This window comes from Schistocerca cancellata, chromosome 12, assembly GCF_023864275.1.
Source record: "Schistocerca cancellata isolate TAMUIC-IGC-003103 chromosome 12, iqSchCanc2.1, whole genome shotgun sequence".
NCBI classification, from domain to species: Eukaryota; Metazoa; Arthropoda; class Insecta; order Orthoptera; family Acrididae; genus Schistocerca; species Schistocerca cancellata.
This window is the reverse complement of record NC_064637.1, coordinates 64181225-64207067: the sequence shown is the minus strand read 5'-3', so window position 1 is coordinate 64207067 and position 25843 is coordinate 64181225. Positions and strand designations below refer to the sequence as shown.

Sequence of the window (25843 nt, the reverse complement as noted above, 5' to 3'; positions counted from 1 at the left end):
AGTACTAAGAAGAAGCAGTACGGAGACTCCATGAAGACCAGTGCGGTGTTTATTTGGTCGTTTTTATGCGTCCGTCTAGTATCGTTGAGCAATAGTTTGTTTGAGTAATGCCAGCCCTCGCAGACAGACCTTCTACCTGCTCACAGAGCCACTCTATACAGCGTGTTGGACGCTATTCCGAAACATTGTCTGTCCTGTCCCTGCTGCAGTCACGGCACTCTGCCTGTCTCTATGTGATGCTCACATCTCTGTTCTCTTGTGTTTACGGACGTGATTTTTGAAGCTATGAATAATGCACTAGATATCCCGCGGGCGACCACAAATCCTACTTCTTCATCTAAAGCTGTTGCACGCTACAAATCTAACGGGTCGGTGAACCTTTTATCTTGACTTTCCAATGCGAAACCGAACCGAGAATAACAGCTCTTCTTATATTCTTCTCTCTCTCTCTCTCTCTCTCTCTCTCTCTCTCTCTCTCTCTCTCTCTCTCTCTCTCGTAAATACAGGGTGTCTGAGTCTTTGCATCAAACGGGTGACATACCACATAATGTGAAACAACTTTTGTTGGAGGCAAAATGTTCACTGATGCCCCTGGAAAGTGACAGCTAGAACTGTGTTCATAGAAGCACAAAATGGCTTGCTGCTAAAGTTGTTAAATTTATTGACGAGGAGAAGGAAAAAGGAGTGACCGTGATGATGGAAAAAAAAAATGACGAACATGCAAGCAAAATGTTAAAAGTTGAGCCAGTAGACGGTGAGCAAGTATACTGCAAGACGAACACTGTGCTGAGTGGAGCAGGATTTAAGTGTCTACCGAGGAGGAGGCGGATGATAAGAAGAAGAAGAAGAAGAAGAAGAAGGAGGAGGAGGAGGAGGAGGAGGAGAAGGAGGATAAAGAAGAAGGAAAAAGTACGTACAATAAACATAAGCAACATATCCAGCTCAGCCAGACTGGCTAGTCTCGTCAAGAAGAACGAGGGAGTTGCTTTCCGCAAATAATTCGAGTTAGAGGAAGGGTCCATTTACAGTCCTGCGATTGCAGACTAAACGTAAGGAACGAAAACGCTTTTTTGGTCAAGTTTGGGCCAAAATAGGTTAAAACATAACTTTTAGTCCGCCATATTGGATTACCCATTTCAAATTTTTAAAATCTAACTTCAGATTCGTGTTCAGCAACATCAAAAATGTATAACACCATACAGTTTACACAAAGTGAACTGATAATACATAAAGTTGTAACACCCCACCTGTCACTTAGTCAATTAGTTGGGGTGAACACGCGCCAAAACCAGCTAACAGATTAACAGAGTGTGCAAAGCTGCCGCAATATCGGATAACGCAAAAAAAGTAATATGGCCCTGTGGCTCCTGATTGAACTGTGGTGGCAGTATTGACATTAATTGATTCAGAATCGATCATTTAATTCAAAAGGGGTGCACATTGATGTTATATTCAGCTATTGAACACCAGATGCAAATTTTGAACATAAAATTAATTAAGATAGTGACTTGGGATTTCAACTACTTGATTGAAAACAGATGCAGTCGATTAGCACCAATTTATTTTAACACGAGACCTTCAATCATCACATTACAAGACTCTCGTATCAGGCAGTGGTAATAAATTGCGTTTGCGTGGAGTAAAGCGCGATAACTCAAAAGTAATTCCTATCGACTGACCCAGGCGTAATGCGAAGTGCGAGAAGAATTCTACAATACACCAATACACGGCCCATGAAACCCTCGTGGAAACTTTGCCGACGTGATCCAACAAATTAATCAGTGGCCGGAGAGGGCGCAATATCACCGAATACAGCGTGGCGGAGCGGCGCCGTTGTGCAGACGTCGGCCGACCTCGTGGTGCTGCAAGGGTGCGCTCCTAGCTATCTTGCTCAGTACGTAGCTGAACCAAAACTTTCTATCTCCATGCTCAATCGTTCCATTTGCTGTTCTAAACTGCAGAGATGCTCACTCTTTCCCAGGCAAGCTGAGTAAAGAACGCCACGTCCGTACTCTAGGCAAGCTGGGAACGGAACACCTCAACAGGGACTTCTCCCAGTCCACTCTTCGACTCTGTTTCCCCTCCAGCAAAATCACTTACGCCAATTGCAGCGCAAGCCACGTTAATTATGCGTCGCTTTCCAGCGCCGACCAATGCCTGCTCTGGGAAGTGAACAAATTCCCACAAAATTTCCCTTCCTCTCAACTTCTTCTATTTAGCTCTTCCCAGGCCAGCCATCAAGGTTAGCGTCTGCACAAACACCAATTTTTCGGGAATTCTGACTCCCAGGAGAGTACTTCAGATTCCTCAGTCCTACGTTCCCATCGGAGGCCGGCGTATTTCATGCTGTCGCTCTTCACCTGATTTACTTCAGACTCTGCGGACCGTGAATTCAGCGTGAAGGTGCCATAGTCACGAACACGCATATTTTGTCCTCTGTTGACCGCTCCACCGCAGCTTTGCGCGGCTTTCTCGCATGTTTTCCTGAAAACGGGACGACGGACATTTATCAACAGGCGTACAAGTTCTCCGTCTGCTTTCCGGTACACCAGCAATGGGTCGGGGTCAACGACCCACTCACTGTCACTCATCTTAAGGCGGCTGGAGGCCGCGCCGCGTTACCGCATTCTCAGAGCTTGAGCCGCCCTAAGCTGCCTATTGTCGCTTCCCTTCGCCATTCCCCAGCCGGCCACAGTCAACTCTAAATACTTCCCTGGGGTAAACTAGCGTCCAGTAAATCGACTCGTTTCCACAAAGTTTTCATGTCGTGTGAATTACTTTAAAACCATCACCCGACATTAATTATTCCAATATGTCCATACTATACCCTCTACAAGATGCATTCTGCCTTGTCAGTCATTTTGTTCAGCCCTACTGTTCGCTCAACGTGAGTTAGGTGATCTTTAATGACTTCATGTAAGGGGCATAGTTCTTGCCACCTTACAGAGTTTCCCCCAGACTTTCAACAGTTTTTTATGGAGAAACGATTTTTCAAAATTGCGTGCAGCATGAAATAAAAACGGTTCCAGCTTTAACTGCTATATTTGACCCCAGAAAGTAAACATAATACATGAAATTTCTTAATACTGACTATTTTCTGTAAAGCCATGAAGAGTGAAACAAATCTCGAAAATCAGAGTTCAAGTTAGCACTATATCATTAAATTTAAGGTAATTTCAATGTAGTCACGTATAAGCTTCCATAACTTTAATGCAGTAGCGATTGACGCTATCCCTTTTTTTCTTTCCGGAAACTCCTGAGGGGCTACACTCCACGCAGTGGCAAAAATTAGTTCATTGCTTTTGTTGGACTCTTGGCCTGGACATAACGATATCTCTGATTCTCAGGACAATGACGAAAAAACTGTTGATGTAATTCAGGCTTCATAAGGAACAACCAATGTGACTCTTGTTGAATTTTTTTTTCGGCTATGCAAATTGCTTTTAAAGAAATTGTCGGACAATATAATTTTCGATAGCTCCACGCCGTTTGAGGTTTATCAGAGAACAGTATGCTTAAATTTCAGTGATTCGTGCATTATCAGTTTGCATCGGCAAATTTTACAAATTGATTGGCTTATGCTCGGTATGCAGCACAATAAGCACAGCAACGGACAGGACTATTTCTTGAGCGACCACGACTCTGTCTAAATAAAACTAGCAATTCCTATGACATGCCTAAAAACATTAATTTTCATTTCGTCATGGGTGGCTGGTGTAACAAAACTGTTTGTTTCCATCACTTCGCTTCATTGTGATGACTACGGGCAGTAGACAAGGAACTATTTCAGTGCTAATACATTGTTCAAAAATTGTCATAAAACTGTGCCACATGAACTGTTATAAAATTATGTACGTGTAGGAAATATTTCATTTCAATAAATTAAAGTCACAATCGATAGAAATCACCTGTATCAGACACTGCAACAGGTTAGCTACTGATACGAACCGCCAGTTATTGAAAACTTTAATGATACGCGGCATTTTTTGTGTGGTTTAGGTGCTTCAAATTCGCTTCTGCCACTCTGGATATTTACACTACGTTGCTGTACGCTCTCTTGCAACAGCCAATTGCGCACTAGGCAGGAAGCACTGTACAAACCGCTGTCACAAGTGTTTCTCCGTGCGACAAAAAACCAGCAACTTCAAAGATTTTCAGAAAAATACTTGCAATGCGCCTTATCAGCTAAAATTTTGACAGGGCCTTTCTTTCGGGGTATACTTCCTGTCTAAAAAAATTCAGTGTACAGGGTGATCAAAAAGTCAGTATAAATTTGAAAGCTTAATAAACCACGGAACAATGTACATAGAGAAGTAAAAATTACCACACATGCTTGGAATGACATGCGGTTTTATTAGAACCAAAAAAACCTAGTATTGCTAGACGCGTGAAAGATCTCTTGAGCGCGTCGTTTGGTGATGATCGTGTGCTCAGCCACCACTTTCGTCATGCTTGGCCTCCCAGGTCCCCAGACCTCAGTCCGTGCGATTATTGGCTTTGCGGTTACCTGAAGTCGCAAGTGTAACGTGATCGACCGACATCTCTAGGGATTCTGAAAGACAATATCCGACGCCAATGCATCACCATAACTCCGGACATGCTTTACAGTGCTGTCTACATTATTCCTCGACTATAGCTGTTGTTGAGGAATGATAGTGGACATATTGAGCATTTCCTGTGAAGAACATCATCTTTGCTTTGTGTTACTTTGTTATGCTAATTATTGCAATTCTGATCAGATAAAGCGCCATCTGTCGGATATTTTTTTAACTTTTGTATTTTTTCGGTTCTGATAAAACCCCATAGCATTTCAAGCGTGTGTGTCAATTTGTACCTCTCTATCTACATTATTCCGTGATTTATTCAGTTTTCAAATTTATACTGACTTTTTGATCACCCGGTATATTTCCGTATGTCAGAGTGGACCATTCCCTTGTAATAGATCAAATGTATTCGTAGTTGCGAATATGAATAACCATCAGCTGTATAATGCAATGACGACAATAAAAATTTGTGCCAGACCCGGACTCGAAGGTGGTTTTCCCACTTATCGCGAGCGGTCGCCTTATCATTTGGTTATCCGAGCGCGACATATGGCCAGCGCTAAGCTTCCATACGTCAACCATGTGTCTACAACCTGTACTCGTACATGCATTATGTATACTCCCGCACAGGGGAGACATTTTACTCGGATGTCGCTGGCCCGCTGTCGGCGGATGAATAAATTATTGCGGTGCCTGTGTTATTCCGAATTACGGTGCAGTGTTTCTTCGGACACGCTTGTGTGTGGTGTGGTGTGGCTACTGCAGGGCGAGTGCAGCGCCCGCCGCCCGGCGGTGGACGGGACAGCCGCGGCAACAACAGGTGTCCGCGCCGGCTCCACCGCCCTCTATGGAGTCGTTATTTATAGCGCGCGGCCGGCTGCCAGCAAAACACAGCCGCCGCCGCCACCGCCGCCTTCTTTTTAGTTCCGCGCCCGCGCATTTATATTTCCTTCTTTTAGGACTCTTTCTGTTCTGCTCTAAGACGCATGTCTGGAATAGAACGGGAACGCTGCCCAAGGTCGTGGGAAACGAAACAAGCCCTCACTCGCGCTTTGTCAAATGCTATGATCTTATCGGCGCTAATTCATTACATCAGCCTCAAAGTGAAAATACATTGAAACAAAAAAACTACAACAGCGAGAAATACACCACTGGCCATTAAAATTGCTACACCAAGAAGAAATGCAGATGATAAACGAGTATTCATTGGACTAGAACTGACATGTGATTACATTTTCACGCAATTTGGGTGCATAGATCCTGAGAAATCAATACCTACAACAACCAATTCTGGCCGTAATAACGGCCTTCACACGCCTGGGCATTGAGTCAAACAGAGCTTGGATGGCGTGTACAGGTACAGCTCCCCATGCAGCTTCAACACGATACCACAGTTCATCACGAGTAGTGACTGGCATATTGTGACGCGCCAGTTGCTCGGCCACCATTGACCAGACGTTTTCAATTGGTGAGAGATCTGGAGAATGTGCTGGCCAGGGCAGCAGTCGAACATTATCTGTACCCAGAAATCGTAACACATCTGAAAATGTAACGTCCACTGTTCAAAGTGCCGTCAACGCGAACAAGAGGTGACTGAGACGTGTAACCAATGGCACCTCATAACATCACTCCGGGTGATACACCAGTATGGCGATGACGAATACACGCTTCCAATGTGCGTTCACCGCGATGTTGCCAAACACGGATGCGATCATCATGATGCTGTAAACAGAACCTGGATTCATCCGAAAAAATGAAGTTTTCCCATTCGTGCACCCAGGTTCGTCGCTGAGGACACCATCGCAGGCGCTCCTGTCTGTGTTGCAGCGTCAAGGGTAACCGCAGCCGTGGTCTCCGAGCTGATAGTCCATGCTGCTGCAAACGTCGTCGAGCTGTTCGTGCAGATGGTTGTTGTCTTGCAAACGTCCCCGTCTGTTGACTCAGGGATCGAGACGTGGCTGCACGATCCGTTACAGCCATGAGGATAAAATGCCTGTCATCTCGACTGCTAGTGATTCGAAGCCGTTGGGATCCAGCACGGCGTTCCGTATTACCCTCCTGAACCCACCGATTCCATATTCTGCCAACAGTCATTGGATCTCGACCAACGCGAGCACCAGTGTCGCGATATGATAAACCGCAATCGCGATAGGCTACAATCCTACCTTTATCAAATTCGGAATCGTGATGGTACGCATTTCTGCTCCTTACACGAGGCATCACAACAACGTTTCACCAGACAACGGCGGTCAACTGCTGTTAGTGTATGAGAAATCGGTTAGAAACTTTCCTCATGTCAGCACGTTGTAGGTGTCGCCACCGGCGCCAACCTTGTGTGAATGCTCTGAAAATCTAATCGTTTGAGTATCACAGCATCTTCTTCCTGTTGGTTAAATTCGCATCTATAGCAAGTCATCTTTGTGGTGTAGTAATTTTAATGGCCAGTAGTGTAATTAATGTAGAGTAACGAAATTTCAGTAATACATTGATCTAGTAATATATTTATGTGATTAACATTGCAAGATCGCAGTTTGATGTAAGCACGAGGTAAGCCATTGCAAATGTGAAGTGCTTGTACATAATGACCGGTGTAACCGCCAGAATGTTGGACGCAAGAGTGTGTTGGATTGACTTTTATGCCTCCTGTGCTTAATACAGGGGCGGTTAACGCAATTTATGGATGACGCTGTAGTTGTGTTTGACGATATCCCGTATGTTCTCGATTGGAGACTGATATGGTGATCGAGCAGGCCAAGGCAACATGTCGATACTCTGTCGAGCATTTGGGTTACAACAGCGGTATGCGGGCGAGCGTTATCCTGTTGGAAAACACCCCCTGGAATACTGTTCATTACTGGCAACACGACAACAGGTCGAATCACTGGAGTGATGTACAAATTTACAGTCTGTGAGAGATAACAACGAGAGTGCTCCAGCTGTCATACGAAATCGCACCCCAGTCTATCACAGCTTCAGGTGGAGATCCAGTGTGCAGTGTCCAGGTGGAGGTCCAGCATGAGGACAGGTTGGTTGCAGGCCCTCTACTGGCCACCTCGTAACCAACACACTCCCATCACTGGCACCGGCTTTCATCACAATACACAACAAACTTCTACGCAGCCCTCCAATGCGCTCTCGCTTGACACCAGTGAAGTCGCAAGTGGCAGTGGTTTGGGGGTCAGTGGAATGCACGCTACAGGGCGTCTGTATCGGAGCTGCCATTGAAGTAATCTATATGACAAAGTTAGTTGTGTCAGTGGTGCACATGTTACTGCTGCAGATGCAGTACGGTGCGCCAAAGCCATACGCCGAACTCGGTAGTCCTCCCTCTCGGTAGTGCCATGTGGCCGTCTGGACCCCGGTCTTCTTGCGATCGTACATTCTTGTGACCACCGCTGCCAGTAATCACGTACAGCAGCTACACTCCTGCCAAGTCGTTCTGCAATATCGCAGAAGCTGCATCCAGCTTCTCGTAGCCCTATTACTAGATCTCATTCAGTCTCAGTGAGGTACGATAGTGGCGTATTTATCGCCTTAAAAGGCATTACTGACCAACCAACTCATCACCTCCAATCTCAAAGGTAACTAATGTTTGAATTTCCAAAAATACTGACACCCGTATTTTTTTTTTAAATTTCTGACCTAGAAACCAAGTACGAATTTTCGTAGGTCTAACTTCAAAATTACCTTAATAGAAGAGTATTTTCAAAAACTTTTCATCCCCTATTTCACACTCTCAGGGATGCAGTTTTGAAAATCTCTCGTTAGACGACGCCTAAGTATAGGATCATCATTCTCTGGAAATTTCGTGTGTCTATATGATGAGTCACTCAGTCAGGACACGGCATTTCATATACGTAATAAAGATTAACGCAGGAGCGGCCGGTGTGGTCGAGCGGTTCTAGGCGCTTCAGTCTGGAACCGCGTGACCGCTACGGTCGCAGGTCCGAATCCTGCCTCGGGCATGGATGTGTGTGATGTCCTTAGGTTAGTTAGGTTTAAGTAGTTCTAAGTTCTAAGGGACTGATGACCACAGATGTTAAGTCCCATAGGTGCTCAGAGCCATTTGAACCATTTTTGATTAACGCAGGTGGAGGACATGCTTGACTTATTCGCTCGAGATCAGATGTCTTTCTTTGACTTAAGATTCACCACTCACTATCTTCTCTGAAGAGGCCAAAATGTATAATCGAGGCACGTTGCCTAGTAACGTAGCTGTAACTGGCATGTGGGCATTAAATCGGTCTACGTAAGGAACAGAAAATTAGAGACCAGCATGTGGACAGAGATCGTAACACGTCATTTCCGGGCGTCGCAATAGGGATTTGGGAGAAGAAAGTGATGGGCTGATCTTTTTCTAACCATCCTAAATTGGTTGTGGCTGGAAACAACACGGATAGCTTACAGGTCTGAGCTGGATGAGGTTGTCTCCATACCCGTGTACGTCCATCCTCTCGATGGAATTTGAAATGAGACTCGTCCGCCGGCCGGAGTGGCCGAGCGGTTCTAGGCGCTACAGTCTGGAGCCGCGCGACCGCTACGGTCGCAGGTTCGAATCCTGCCTCGGGCATGGGTGTGTGTGATGTCCTTAGGTTAGTTAGGTTTAAGTAGTTCTAAGTTCTAAGGGACTGATGACCTCAGAAGTTAAGTGCCACAGTGTTCAGAGCCATCTCATTTGCTGCACATGTTAGAGCATCATTAAGAGACACTTCAAACATTTCTCTAATATATTTATCTCTTTTTTTAAAGAAATAACATTTGACCGTTGTTTTCCAAAACTTTTTTTAATTTTTGTATCATAGTTATGTGTCGCACAAATGTAAATTTTTATGCGCAAAACAGTTAGGCGTTGGAGAGATGACATTTACATAACAGTTAGTTAGGTTTAAGTAGTTCTAAGATCTAGGGGACTGATGACCTCAGAAGTGCTCATAGTGCTCAGAGCCATTTGAACCATTTTTGAGACTCGTCCGATCAGGCAACGTTTCCAGTCATTAACAGTTCAATGTCGGTGATGGTGGGTCAGGTGAGACGTAAAGCTTTGTGTCCTGCAGTCATCAATGGTACACGAGTGGACCTTCGGCTCCGAATGCCTCCATGGATGATGTTTTATTGAATGGTTCGCACGCTGACACTTGTTGATGGCCCAGCACTGAAACCTGCAGCAATTTGGAGAAGGGTTGCACGTCTGTCACACTGAACGATTCTCTTCAGTCGTCGTTGGTCCCATTCTTGCAGGATCTTTTTCCGGCCGCAGCGCTGTCTGAGATTTGATGTTTTTATCGGATTCCCTAATATTCACGGTACACTAGTGAAATGGTCGTACGGGAAAATCCCCACTTCATCGCTACCTTTGAGATGCTGTGTCCCCGTGCTCCGACTGTAACACCACGTTCAACCTCACTTAGATCTTGACAATTTGACATTGTAGCAGCAATAGCCGATCACACTTGTAGGTCTTCTATAGGCGTTGCCGACCGCAGCGCCGTATTCTGCCTGTTTACATAGCTCTGTATTTGAATATGCATGCTTATACCCATTTCTTTGGCGCTTCAGTGTATGTCTGAGAAGTTCTAATCTAACCTGTTGCTTTTATTTGTCAGTGATAGAACTGGATCTCCAAGCGTCCATATGACTGCGAAATTAATTTGGTATGGAATGATCCGAGCATATCATACATTGCATGCGTAGATGATATATGGTGCAGTCCAACTTGTGTGGATGTATGTAATTAAGACATTACTAACGTGTATATTGAAGTCAAGATAAAGTCGCTCATCTGAAAAGCGACATTGTCACAAAGCATGAAAATCATATCAAGAAGTCACTACAGAAAAAAACTGCACTGAGGCCGAGGTATGTATGTCTGTAGCCATGATGTGTTGTTATGCCTATTACCAGCTATTACCTATTTCTCATGTGGTGTTGTTTGATGCAGCTCTCCACGCTAATCTACGCTGTAAAGCTTTTTGATCTCTGCAGAATTAGGGGCTACTGGTATCTACAGTTATCTGAAGCTGCTTACTGTATCAAGTACTTGGTCTCGCTGTAGAACTTACCCCATTACTAACCTGCCTATTCCTTTATGCCATAGACTTTGTTGTATCAACCGAGCTCTTCTTCTAGACAAGCTTTTAGCTTAATCCCCCCCCCCCCAACTCCCCCATTTCCATTCACTACTTCCTGCTTAGTTAACCAATCTCAATCTACCAACACAATCTTAAGTATTCGCCTCTAGGACCACATTTCAGAAGGTATTCCGTTCATGTCTATACATTTATCGGCGACATTTCACTTCCATGTAAGGCTATATATTACAGAAAAATACTTTTACGATAGACTTTGTAACACACAAATTTGATTTAGATGCAAAGAATTTTCTGTTTTTCAGAAACTGTTTTGTCGCTGTTGGCAATCTGCTTTTTATATCCTGCATACTTCGGGTGTCATTAGTTACTTTATTGCCCAATTAGCAAAACGCACATACTACTTTTAGGTCTCATTTCGCAGTCTAATTCGCTCATTATCGTTTGATTGTATTCGACATTATATTACCCTTGTTTTACTGTTGTTGATATTCACTTAACAACTTCTTTTCACGACACTACCGATTCCGTTCAGCCGCTCTTTCACGTCCTTCATTGTGTTTGACACAATTACAATGTCAAAGGAAACCATAAAGTCTTACTCCTTCTCCATAAACTTTAGTTCTTTGCACAAGGGGCGTTCAATAAGAACTGCACCACTTTTTTCCTGAAAGCAGCTTAGTTTTATTCGGAATTACAGTACGCCATATTATTCCCACTCTTTTGCCTACAAAACTATTTTTAAGCGATCTCCATTCAATGGGACGGACTTGGGCCACCTTAACGGGAGGGCCAACATGCCCACATGGTACCACTGTACTAGTCGACGTCGGAGCCACCGTCTTTCTGTATCAGTAACCTCCCCATCGTCCTCGTACTGCTTCCCGTGGAGTGCATCCTTAATTGGGCCAAATAGAAAGTCCTTTGTTGCTCTTTATGGTCAGGCAATGTGAAACTCGGCAGGCACACACCATTCAATACCCCACCTGTTGGGTCAGTGTGACGAGCAGTACCAAATGAAATGTCCAGTTGAGCAGTGAGGTGTTTGTTTGTGATCGGTTGATCACCTCAAATGAGAGTTGGTTTGGGTTGTTTGGGGGAGGAGACCAGACAGGGTCACCGGTCTGATCGGATTAGGGAAGGACGGGGAAGGAAGTCGGCCGTGCCCTTTCAAAGGAACCATCCCGGCATTTGCCTGGAGCGATTTAGGGAAATCACGGAAAACCTAAATCAGGATGGCCGGACGCGGGATTGAACCGTCGTCTTCCCGGATGTGAGTCCAGTGTGCTAGCCACTGCGCCACCTGGCTCGGTCAAATGAGACTGTCCGCAAGTTCCAACATTGCGATGTCACAGCTGAGTGCTGCCAGCCAGCGCAAGGGAGATCGGACAGTTCTGCGCGACGTTGCTGTAATGATGGCAGACGCTTCGCCTAATGACTGTGTTTCTCACTGCCATTTTCAAGGCTATGTATAGTGCCGACACCTATCGGAACTTTACAAAACTATAGGGGCTCCAACGTGGAATACATCCCACAACAAGTTCCGCAGATTTTCAGTTGGCCGACGAAGAAAATATGCTGCATTACTTATCGAACGCCACCCTGATGTAATTTGTTTTAATCGTCAGATATACCACTTATGTAACATGACTGACTGCAGGTTAGAATCCTGCCTCGGTCATGGATGTATGTGATGTCTTTAGGTTAGTTAAGTTTAAGTAGTTCTAAGTGACTGATGACCTCAGACGTTAAGTCCCGTAGTACTCAGAGCCTTTTGAACTATTTGACTGCAGGATATCTAGGTCGCACGCTATTGGGCACTTTCGTACTAACTTTTTCGCTTTCTTTATTGAACAACTTGCAGCCCATAGATTCCTTAGCAGCGTGGGCGACTAAGACATCAGAGCAGCGTGCACCTCTCGCTGGTGCAGCGTACGGTGGCAAACGAGTGGCGAGTAGAGGGCGCCCAGGAATAGCCCGGGCGCCATCTGTGTGTCCCCAGCATTGGCGGCAAAACACGGCTGGGCGGGAAGAAGGCCCACCGGCGCCAGTGCAGGCGGCGCCAGGCTCAAACACAGGCTGGCCGAAGACCGTCTGAAGTGGAGCAGGCGCTCCACTTAGAGCTCTGTTGGGGTTCGGTTCAAAATGGCTCTGAGCACTATGGGACTTAACATCTATGGTCATCAGTCCCTTAGAACTTAAAACTACTTAAACCTAACTAACCTAAGGACATCACACAACACCCAGTCATCACGAGGCAGAGAAAATCCCTGACCCCGCCGGGAATCGAACCCGGGAACCCGGGCGCGGGAAGTGAGAACGCTACCGCACGACCACGATCTGCGAACCTTCAATCATGGGTAAACGGAATTTTTAGACATTCTTGCGAACGAAACTTTTTCCATCTCCTTGAAGATGCTGGAAAAAACAATACTGCCATAACACTGAAATAGTAATAGGAACCCACCCTATCGCTAACCCATCCTATCACCTAGCCATAGTATTGCCAGCGTGACCAGCTGACAAGCATGATCATTCGATCAGTCTAACCATGATCTACGGATACTTTAGTGGATGTCTATCAATTACGTGAGTTCAAAATAGGAGGTGGAGGGGTTCGGGAAAATCTCAGCAAATCTCTCAAACTTTTGAATTCAAATATATTATAATGTATATAATTAATCCAGAGCACAGACAGTATTAAAGTGCCCCTCAATCTTTATAAACGTGTGCCTGTCTGGGATTCCCTGTTTTGAAATAAGTGGCATAGAAATGTTATATTTCATTGGTAGAGATTTTTCTTGCGCCAGTCGAAATCATTGTATGACAGTGAGACAGTCATGGTATTCTGCAACACGTATAAAGCTGATGTTACTGTGTTCAATCTGCATCTGCCTCAAAACTTTTACAATGCTTGTGTTAAGTGAGATGAAGCTAAGCTGAAATTCATAGACTAGAATTCTCTTGGTAACCATGTTAATCAAGAGACTGAAAGGCTATCTTATCATATGGTTCTATGGAAGATACGAACAACCTCGGAGACCGCGCAAACCGTGGAAACACGTGGCTACACGGCGTGGCACTACATAGGGTTGGTGTGTTTAAAATAAAGTGTTTTTAATCATGTGTTGAACACACTGTTTAGTGTACTTTAGCAATAAAACATGGTTTTATTAAACTGTTTAATTGGTGTTTGGAACAAAGTTTAAAAAATCATTTTTACGTATTTTCACTCTACTACAGCGTAAACGTCAAGTTGGCGGAGGGGCACAGAAGAAAAACCCTCGCACAGTTATTGGACATCAACTTATGCTTTAGGCTTGCATTTCTATTCAAATACGTATATTCAAATACAAACATTTATGTTCAAATGAGTTCAAGTAATGAATATTTTTTTATTATCGATTTAATTCAACATTGTAACTGCATTTGAAATTATTGAGATTGTTGCTATTTCTACGATTTATTCTGGGTAATAATTGGAAAGCATTTGTAAGAGAAATATTTAATCATGTATAAATTTCTCTGCCTATAAAAATCGATATGCTTTAAGATCGATGTGCTGCGACTTTTAGTATCTTTTGACTTCTTAACCTAACATGATCAACCGAGCGAGGTGGCGCAGTGGTTAGACACTGGACTCGCATTCGGGAGGACGACGGTTCAATCCCGCGTCCTGCCATCCTGATTTAGGTTTTCCGTGATCTCCCTAAATCGCTCCAGACAAATGCCGGGAAGGTTCCTTTCAAAGGGCACGGCCGACTTCCTTCCCCGTCCTTCCCTAATACGATGACCTCGCTGTCTGGTCTCCTTCCCCAAAACAACCAACCAACCTAACATGATGGATCTACGACATACCCTAATCTTCGGCCATGGGTTAAATTTGCAAAACGTTTTGTCAAGGTAATGACAGAAGATGATGCATCATTTGTGATATTTAGTATAAATTTACTGTCAAAGGACGCCGTAAAGGTCATTATATTCGATTGATATGCAGATCAGTGATACGAAACCTAGAGCTCAGTGGGTTTTAAATACGGTCACTGTTCTAGGTATCGCACTCTGGCGGCTAAATCTGATGGAGGTGGCATAGCGGTCAAGGCATTCAACATTAACAGCGATACAGGAATCATTTACCAGACTGGTCATCGAAATTTAGGTCTTTTACAGTTTTCGTCTTTTTTTAATTTCTGAATTGTACTTGCTAACTTTGTAAGTACTGAGAAGTTTCACTTGACATTTTGGTGTTAAGTGGTGTGTTGTACATTCTGTCTGGTTTACTTACGACTGACCGTTTTGTACTTATCTGTAACTCTTAGTGACTACGACAAGAAGCATCCTGTTCATATGCTTTCTCTGACCCAGTATCTAGAGTAATGTTATCAATGAATGTATTGGTCAGCCATTTACGTTTATTCCTTTGGTTTTCTATTTCTTTGCTTTTATCTTTTGCCTTTGGGTTTCAAATGTAAGGCCTTCACCTATTCGTCAATAAATATATTAAATAAGTGTAGTGGGGGGGGGGGGACAACTCACAGTTTCTTATCAAGTTTGCTGTTCGTTCAGTCCAGTTTACAGTTATCTGTGTGCACCGATGCCAATACTACTTAAGAATCAGTCGTTTGACGTTCAATCCGCACCATGTACTAGAATAGGAAATGAGTGGGAACCAAAAGAAGTTATTAGGTACCAGCTGAGCGGCAAAAGATAATCAAGAATAAATGATAAACCATGCGTCGACCCTCCTCTCTATTATTGCAAAAAATCATTGAAAAGTTAGAATTTTTAAAAATGCCAAATCACGTGCACTTTTCTAGCAGTGGCAACGCTAGTGTACTGCTTACTTGTGATGCTAAACGTAAACGTGACTCGCTGAAAAACATGGCTCGCTGTAGGAATAATTTGCGTCAAGAGGTACAACCCAAATTTTTACCTTTCAGATATGAAACGCAGTGATGACATTACGGCTGTCGAACAAGGCAGTATGCACCGACAACAACCATACCGATCACTGGCCACTTACAACAGACTCCGACTCCTTCCTCAACACGGTCACAGCTCGCTGATGGGAGACGCCGTGCAAGGCGCTTTACGGTCCAAAGCAAAGTCCTCGAGCACGGCCTGTACACTGTTCTTCGAGACCGCCTCGCTTCAACCCTCTGGATTTCTCTGCTTGGTCTCATCTCAGAAGTGAAGTGTACAGCACTGCCTTTGATGCCGTTTAAGAACTGCAGCAGCGAATTGTGCAGACTTAACATTAACGAGATAATCGGGGGCTGTTTGAAAGAATCCGTAACTCGCTGTAGGATGTATGAAGCGTTGCATGCAGATGAAAGCCAGACAAGTAATTTGTAACATATAGCGGACTTTATCGGTATTGTATTTGTTGTTGAGGTAGGCCACGACTGAAATTTTAGCCTAATTAGCTGTGTACTTAATCGAGAAGTTCACACTTCAAGTATATTTGTATGTTTTATGCATCCTGTTTTTTATACCGCATAAATTACTTTGTTTAATACATCTAAATATCTATCACACTTATTATTGTAACAGTTGCGTGTTTCATGCGGTTGAGCGTTTGTCACGTTACTAGTGCCCTGTAAGTGGCGTGCTCTACAACTATGTTTACGTGGCACCTACCTAGTTGTCACGCATCGAGTCCAATGTCTGCTCCCAACAAGCTAACAATTTTTACTATTTCCTTAGAGAACTTTTTTCCATATTTTCTACTGTCTGACTTGAGCTCCGTAGCTCATCATGTATGTTTACTGTACTTACGTAAATTGGAGGACGTTAAAATTCTAGAGTCCCGTTACTCCGAACTAATTGGGACTGGACCTTGTTCGGATTACCAGTTTGTTCGTATTAGCCGGAATTACGGTGAAGAATTTCTAGAATGAAGTATACCAGTCAGATAAGTAGGTACACCATGGTACGCTGTTGGTAATCACAAGCTGCCTTTAATGCTGATCGGAAAATCTGCTTGGCCCAGAGCTTTTAAAAACTGCAACATGAAGTCCCTGCCCGTATATTATCGCAACTAGAAAAAAGGGTGGATGGATGGTAAGCTGTTCAAAGAATGGTTTCACGGCCAGTTTGTTCCCTCTGTTCGACTGTTTTATAAGGAAAATCATTTGTCTCCCCATGCAATCCTTTTGATTCATAACGCGCCACCTCACCCCAGCACTGAGGAATAATGTGACGGAGATACTGTGGCGAAGTTTTTGCCGCCGAATGTTACACCACTTCTACAGCTGATGAACCATGGCGCTCTGCAAACATTAAAACTGATTTACAGAAAACAATTTCAAGAATTCTAATCCAAGATGATAGCATTCCTTTACTGGACAAAATAAAAAAAATATATATGTGAAGGATGTTGTTTACTGATTCGCTGGGGCATGGCAGAATATTTCAGAAAATACTGTGACAAATTCGTGCATAAAACTGTGGACATCTCTTGAATTTCAGGAAAATCTACTACAAATGATACAGACAATCCCGGGTTATGAAGAAGCTGTTTAAGAAGACGTAGACGAGTGCATGGCAGCGGATGGGGCATGTGTGGAGAACCTTCCTGACGCTGATTCAGTTGCTGCTGTGACTCAAGACCAGGAAGAAGTGGACTGCTGTGACGGAAGTGAAAATAAGCCTGAGAGCGACAAAGGACAGCTGGTGCCACACAGTGACGCAGCAGAAGCGTTTCACCTCGCGCTACGTTATTTGGTGCAACAGCCCACTGCTACACCTGCTGATTTTATGTTTATGAGACGATGGCGGAACTATGCGTCTTATAACAGACTGTCTTTATTATGCCAAAAAACAATAAATGAGTTTTTGTCATCTAAAAATTAGGGATAAAATGTCTGCTGTATTTTAGTAAGTTTGACAGCTTTTCTTTCATTGTTATGCAGTGTTTAAACCTAATGCTTTCTTGCCAGTTTTTCTCATAAATGTTTGCTGTACTGTTAACTTAAAATAGTGTGTATATACAGCTGTTTCCTGCACAGTTTCCCATACTTAGACTAATATTTTTCATGCTCGGTTTTACCGAACGTTCGGATTACCGGGGTTCGGATTAGCGGGACTGCTGTACCACTTTTACTGCATGTTCTCCTTTTCAGTGTTATCAAGTGTTAAGAATTTTAGACGTTTATTTTATAATATGTCTGAAACGTTATAGGTGAGTTCCTTCTGAAGAAAATATGCTTAGTGGTATTGACAGGCCGGCCAGTGTGGCCGAGCGGTTCTAGGCGCTTCAGTCTGGAACCGCGCGACGCTACGGTCGCAGGTTCGAATCCTGCCTCGGGCATGGATGTGTGTGCTGTCCTTAGGTTAGTTAGGTTTAAGTAGTTCTAAGTTCTAGGGGACTGATGACCTCCGATGTTAAATCCCATAGTGCTCAGAGCCATTTGAAACCATTTGGTATTGACACCTGCTCACGGTTTTTGCATTAAACTTACGCAACCCGATGGGTGTGTACTTTGTGTGTTGGACACTTTTACTAAATAGGGCAATAATTCGTACGATAGTCCGTGGCCGCTTGTAACCACGCATTCGTAAGTGCCTCACAAGCGGGTCGTTTGTGGATTTACGTTTATTTGACTCTTTTCACCTGTCTTAGTTTAACTATTACTTGTGATACACCCTATATTTACTTAATCAGCAGCCTCCGTGTGATTAATGTTTTCACTTTCAGCTTCGTGTTTAGAAACTACTCTCAACATCAGTAAAATTAATTGAAGTCAGTGACATCATAGGAATTGTGGAGGATGCCAACAATGGACTAATCCCGCCAAGCCACGAACAACAGCGCTCCTCTGATTATTTTCTGTAGTTTACTTTAAAAAGCGTTTTGAAGTAAGAGAGGTACTCGAGCCTAGTTCAAAGTGAAAATACCTTGCTTGAGATGACAAGTCTCTTTTTTTTTTTTTTTTTTTTTTTTTTTTTTTTTTTTTTTTTTTTTTTTTTTTTTGCTATCAGTCTACTGACTGGAAAACGTCAAGCAAATAATTGAGGACGTAGGTTGCAAGTGCTACTCTGAGATGAAGAGGTTAGCACAGGAAAGGAATTCGTGGCGGGCCGCATCAAACCAATCTCTGTCTTCCTCTACAGTTTTTGCCCTCTACAGTTCCCTCTAGTACCATGGAAGTCATTCCGTCATGTCTTAGCAGATGTCCTATCATCCTGCCCCTTCTCCTTATCAGTGTTTTCCACATATTCCTTTCCTCTCCGATTCTGCGTAGAACCTCCTCATACCTTACCTTATCAGTCCACCTAATTTTCAACATTCCTCCATAGCACCACATCTCAAATATAAAAGATGAAATTTTAACGAAGATACTGTAATTAAAGTACCGACAAACAGCATCGATAACTTTCAAAATAGTTTGTCTTCAAATTCAAAATTCAAATTTGTACTACTCTATCCGTCCGCCTCTGTACCTGAATAGTCAGTGGCTGGCTGCCGTACACGGGACCCGTGTTTGACTCCCGGTACTGCCAGGGACTTTCCCTCGGTGGGAGGGCTGGCCAGGGAGCACTCAGGCCCGTGAGTGCCAGCTGAGGAGCATCTGGATCGAGTGGTAGCGGTTGCACTCACTGTGCTGACAACGCGCCTCTCCGTGCCGCATCCGATGACGCCACTGACAGAGGGTCACACGGCGGTCGGTCGGCCCCGATTCGCCCGCCCAGGGCCACAGCGCAGACTTCTACCTACTACCATCCTAACCGCCAAGGACCACTTGATATACCTAATGATAACGCTCTGTTATACGTAATAATAACGATCTTATCAGTTTTTCTGTTGGTGTTTTAAATGCTTCTTTTTTATGTGTATGTTTACTGCATAGCCCTGCCGTTCCCATATCGAGTCAGTTAACACATTACATATATGACATCTATGCGAACAGAACCGGCGACATTCAGTTAACTTCTGTTTTTATCTTAATGGACTGAATCTTAAGTTGAAATGCTTTCAGCGTAATTTGAAACTACACTCCTGGAAATGGAAAAAAGAACACATTGACACCGGTGTGTCAGACCCACCATACTTGCTCCGGACACTGCGAGAGGGCTGTACAAGCAATGATCACACGCACGGCACAGCGGACACACCAGGAACCGCGGTGTTGGCCGTCGAATGGCGCTAGCTGCGCAGCATTTGTGCACCGCCGCCGTCAGTGTCAGCCAGTTTGCCGTGGCATACGGAGCTCCATCGCAGTCTTTAACACTGGTAGCATGCCGCGACAGCGTGGACGTGAACCGTATGTGCAGTTGACGGACTTTGAGCGAGGGCGTATAGTGGGCATGCGGGAGGCCGGGTGGACGTACCGCCGAATTGCTCAACACGTGGGGCGTGAGGTCTCCACGGTACATCGATGTTGTCGCCAGTGGTCGGCGGAAGGTGCACGTGCCCGTCGACCTGGGACCGGACCGCAGCGACGCACGGATGCACGCCAAGACCGTAGGATCCTACGCAGTGCCGTAGGGGACCGCATCGCCACTTCCCAGCAAATTAGGGACACTGTTGCTCCTGGGGTATCGGCGAGGACCATTCGCAACCGTCTCCATGAAGCTGGGCTACGGTCCCGCACACCGTTAGGCCGTCTTCCGCTCACGCCCCAACATCGTGCAGCCCGCCTCCAGTGGTGTCGCGACAGGCGTGAATGGAGGGACGAATGGAGACGTGTCGTCTTCAGCGATGAGAGTCGCTTCTGCCTTGGTGCCAATGATGGTCGTATGCGTGTTTGGCGCCGTGCAGGTGAGCGCCATAATCAGGACTGCATACGACCGAGGCACACAGGGCCAACACCAGGCATCATGGTGTGGGGAGCGATCTCCTACACTGGCCGTACACCACTGATGATCGTCGAGGGGACACTGAATAGTGCACAGTACATCCAGACCGTCATCGAACCCATCGTTCTACCATTCCTAGACCGGCAAGGGAACTTGCTGTTCCAACAGGACAATGCACGTCCGCATGTATCCCGTGCCACCCAACGTGCTCTAGAAGGTGTAAGTCAACTACCCTGGCCAGCAAGATCTCCGGATCTGTCTCCCATTGAGCATGTTTGGGACTGGATGAAGCGTCGTCTCACGCGGTCTGCACGTCCAGCACGAACGCTGGTCCAACTGAGGCGCCAGGTGGAAATGGCATGGCAAGCCGTTCCACAGGACTACATCCAGCATCTCTACGATCGTCTCCATGGGAGAATAGCAGCCTGCATTGCTGCGAAAGGTGGATATACACTGTACTAGTGCCGACATTGTGCATGCTCTGTTGCCTGTGTCTATGTGCCTGTGGTTCTGTCAGTGTGATCATGTGATGTATCTGACCCCAGGAATGTGTCAATAAAGTTTCCCCTTCCTGGGAGAATGAATTCACGGTGTTCTTATTTCAATTTCCAGGAGTGTATATGAAAGATAATGTAAAAGAAATGTCAGTTTGTACTTGTAACGTTGGCGCCACAAGCATACATACTGCGAGACAAAATGTGTAGACCATGTGCAGGCAGAGAATGACAGTACTGGCAGGCTGTGCCTCTTGAGATCTCACTGCATTTATGTTCTTGAACATTAATATGGTGGCAACACTGTCGCAGCCAAATCATACTCGATACTTCTATTCGTGATGACTGGGTGTTGTGTGCTGTCCTTAGGTTAGTTAGGTTTAAGTAGTTCTAAGTTCTAGGGGGACTGATGACCATAGATGTTGAGTCCCATAGTGCTCAGAGCCATTTGAACCATTTTAATACTTCTATTTTTTCGCGGTGTTTACTGCTATCGCTTGAAGTTTCTGTCTATTATTCAAACCTGACCTCTGACTACATTTTAAGTCGTGGGTCCTTAATCCTGGGCGAAAGTACGTTCGCTAATATAAGTACATCCACCTGAGATGTGGATTTAGGTGTCAATTAATGGGGGCTCGACTAAATTTCCTGCACTCAGAACTTCCTGTTCTTGTCAGGTTCTGCGTGGTACATACTGAAGTCCTGGACCTACTGTACCTTATTCACCCACTGAAAATTCGAGTGAGAAGTGCATAATGCTGGCCCAGAAGGAAGGTGTTGTCAGGTGGCAGACCGCCACTGACCAGTGGAGTACTTGCTCTGATGGTCGCGCAGCGCATCCCGCCGGCTATTCCTGGCGGCCCGCCCCCCGCCTCCCACGCGCCGGCGCTGGTAATTCGGGAGAGCGGCCCCCCGCCCCCCTGCCGCAGACTTACGCACGCAGCGCCCAGCCGGTGGCCCTGCACTTCTCAACGGCGCACACACCGCAGTCCTTCCAATCTACTACAATGTCACAGCCTTACCCAGCCAGCTGCTCGTCAGTAAAGACTTATCCATTGGAGCTTCATTTTTGTCTGGTACAACCTTGACCACCCTAACGCCTTCAACTCTCCCAGCCAACCAAGTCACTGGTGTGATCACTCCAGAGCAACAACCACAAACAAGTGAAATTACGCAAGGCGTGGAATTTACCTGTTCTCTAACAAGGAGTTAACATATCAGTGCACTTTAAACAAAAATGACAAAGCTGTTTTCGATAGATTTTCCTTGAGAAAAAGCAATTATTCCTTCCTTTTACACAGGCACGTTCCACTGAAGCTACAGGATCATCAGGTGGTTGTTTTATTTTCTTTACATTAAATGACAGGGAAATAGCTCTCTACATCTACATCTACACACTTAAACTGCAATTCACGCTTAAGTGTCTCGCAGAGGGTTCATCGAACCATTTTCATACTACTTCTCTACCATTCCACTCTCGAATGGCGCGTGGGAAAAAGGAACACCTAAATCTTTCCGCTCGAACTCCGATTTCTCTTATTTAATTATGATGATCATTTCTCCCTACGTAGGTGAGTGTCAACAAAATATTTACGCATTCGCAAGAGAAAGTTGGTGATTGAAATTTCGTAAATAGATCTCGCCGCAAAGAAAACCGCCTTTGTTTCAGTGACTGCCACCCCAACTCGCGTATCTTATCAGTGACACTCTCACCCCTATTTCGCGATAACACGAAACGGGCTGCCCTTCTTTGCACTTTTCGATGTCCTCTGGTAAGGATCCCATACAGCGCAGCAATATTTCAGTAGAGGACGGACAAGTGTAATGTAGGCTGTCTCTTTAGTGGGTTTGTCGCATCTTCTAAGTGTTCTGCCAACAAAGCGCAATCTTTGTTTCGCTTTCCCCACAATATAATCTATGTGGTCTTTTCAATTTAAGTTGCTCGTAATTGTATTTCCTAGGTATATAGTCGAATTGACAGCTCTTAGATTTGTGCGATTCATCGTATACCCAAAATTTATCGGATTTCTTTTAGTACCCATGTGGATGTCCCCGTACTTCTCTTTGTTTTGCGCCAGTTGCCACTTTCGCAACGTCTCTCTAGATTAGTAATTGGAATAGATCGTCTGATGATTTTACTAGACGGTAAATTACAGCGTCATCTGCAAACAATCTAAGGGGGTGCTCAGATTATCATCTACGTCATTTATATAAATCAGGAACAGCAGAGGGCCCATGACACTGCTACCTTGCGGAACGCCAGATATCACTTCTGTTCTACTCGATGATTTGCCGTTTATCGCTACGAACTGTGACCTCTCTGAGAGGAAATCACGAGTCCAGTCACACAACTGAGACGATACTTCATATGCACGCAATTGATTAATAGTCGCTTGTGAGGAACGGTGTCAAAAGCCTTGTGGAAATCTAGGAATATGGATCGATCTGACATCCCTTGTCGACATCACTCATTACTTTATGGGAATAAGGAGCTAGCTGTGTTGCACAAGAACGATATTTTCTGAATCCGTGTTGGTCATGTATCAATAAGTCATTTTCTTCAAGGTGATTCATAAAGTTCGAGTACAGTATACGCTCCAAAATCCTACTGCAAATTGAGGTCAGTGATATGGGCCTGTAATTCTATTTCCTTTCTTGAATATTAGTGTGACCTGTGCTACTTTCCAGGCTTTACTACTTGTACATATAGAAATAACAGGATTTAAGAAACATATTCACAAGAAACTGACTTTCCAAGACGAGCATCAACGATCTTCCGTTTAAGAGAATGCACGGGTGATCACACACAAGAAATTGATAATAATGGATGACACTGAACGCAGGAAACTTTTCTGGTTTCGACCCTTAAAATGAGAAAGGGGAAAAAAAGAATATGTAAAAACATATTTGGATACAGACCGATAAACAGAAGGCGCAGTGGAAGGCCGCGACTTAAATCCATTCAAGGGATAGAAAGGAGTGTTGCCAACAGAAAACTGACCGTTGAAGACGCAGATATCGGGCTATTATGGACGCTGAGGTCCGGGAAATGGCATTTTGTGGTTTCCTGTCTTTTTCATTACAGCTGTCTTTCTTTCACAGTATGTCATATGCAACCATATGAGACTTACTGGAGAAAACTTATTTATATCGAAAATTAACGAGTAAAAATGTTGAGGTTAACATTATTTTATTCTATGCGGAAGATTTTGTTTCCATATAGAATAAAAATAAGATTGTTTTATCAGGTTACCTTCCATTCAGATGGCTGTTGTACTCAGCGAATGTTATATTGACCTGTAAATAATAGATTTGAGCTATCAGTTGCCCTTTTTAAATTTTATTGGCAGACCTAGATTGAATATTCAATGAACTGTGGATGAAGCCCGACCAACAGACATTGCATGCATTGATCAAAAATGATAGTGCATTAAGAATGGCTAGTTTCTAGCTGAAATCTTGATCTGCCAATAAAATTTGAAAAGGACGACTGATAGCTGAAATCTATTATTTGCAAGATTGTTTTACCAGACACAATAAAATAAGCAAGTTTTCAATGTAAGTAACCTTTCTACATTAACTTCTCTATGGCTACAATGAAAGAGTGAAAGAAAAACAGTTATACTATAAAACACAAGAAACAATAAAAACCATAACATGTGACAGTTAACAAGGTACATGCAGTTTTTTGGTATGTTTCCAGATCTGTGAGTACTATTCCTAAAAACTGAAATTTCAGTATGTACATATAGTAAATACCAATTTTCCTGTAATTTAGTAAAAAGACAATAAAAACCCACTGATGTTACTGTGAATTCAGCGAAACAATTCTTAGTAAAAAGAAGAAACAAAATTATTTTGCTCGAGATGTCTGCCTCTCTCTGCAGTGGTGAGGCTAGCTGATAGCAGAGAGAACACTTCATGCTCTCCATTATTGTTTCACGATCCATATATGTTGCATCAGTGGCCAAGATAATTGGTTTACGCAGATCATCTTTAGCTGTGACGTCAGCACTCCATCCACCAACTTTTGGCAGTTGATGGTTGGAGTGCTGACATCACAGTTACTGATGATCTGCGAAAACCACTTATGTTGGCCACTGATGCGTATACATGGATCGTGAAAACCCCTTCAGCATTAACTAAGGCTTTAAGACCATAAGGATGGCTGTGGGCGTTACATTTTCTTACAATAGTGGACGGCCGTGGTCCCCCAAAGGACGGACATATAAACACTGCAGTCGTACTGCAGGCAGAGGTGTTTCACGTCACGCCGCTCGGCGCAGGTTGTTGATCATAGTGCTACGCAGCAGGCGACCCATAGGCGTTCCTATCTCGAATCAACGACGTCGTCGATTACCACGGGCACACAGACATCGGACCTTGAATAAGCGGCAACGTCTCGTCCGGTCGGATGAATCTAGTTACTTGTTGCATCAGGTCGAAGGTCGTGTCCAAATGCGCCACCATCCAGGCGAACGGATGCTCGAAACACGCACCGCGCAACGGACGGAGGTCGGTGGGGCCGGCGTTGTGCTACACTGGACACTCACTTGGGACCTCAGTGGGACTTACGGTAGTAATCGAAAGCACCAGGATAGCTCAGGACTACGTGACTATTATTGTGGGCCACTTACATCCTAGCATGCTCGATGTCTTCCCCAACGGCGATGCCATCCTGTAGTAGGATAACTCTGTCACAAGACCAGAATTGTACTACCATGATCATCTCACGTTGATCTGTTGGCCACCAAATTCGGCTGATCTGAACCCGAAATTAAAGATTTCCGACGCTAGCGGGCATGAGTCACTGAGCCGCAATTTACGGGGTATCACTTGACCTATCAGCACACACGCGGTGCGACATATCTTTGGAAAGGTACCAACGGCCCGCAGAATCCATACCACGCACAATCGT

At 44.5% G+C, this 25843-nt stretch overlaps 1 protein-coding gene across 5 annotated transcripts in view; it reads right to left on the bottom strand.

Annotated features, from left to right (window-relative positions):
• LOC126109781 (tropomodulin) overlaps positions 1–25843 on the bottom strand; it is a 418101-nt gene that overhangs the window by 377822 nt on the left and 14436 nt on the right. The gene's annotated exons all lie outside the window — the stretch shown is intronic.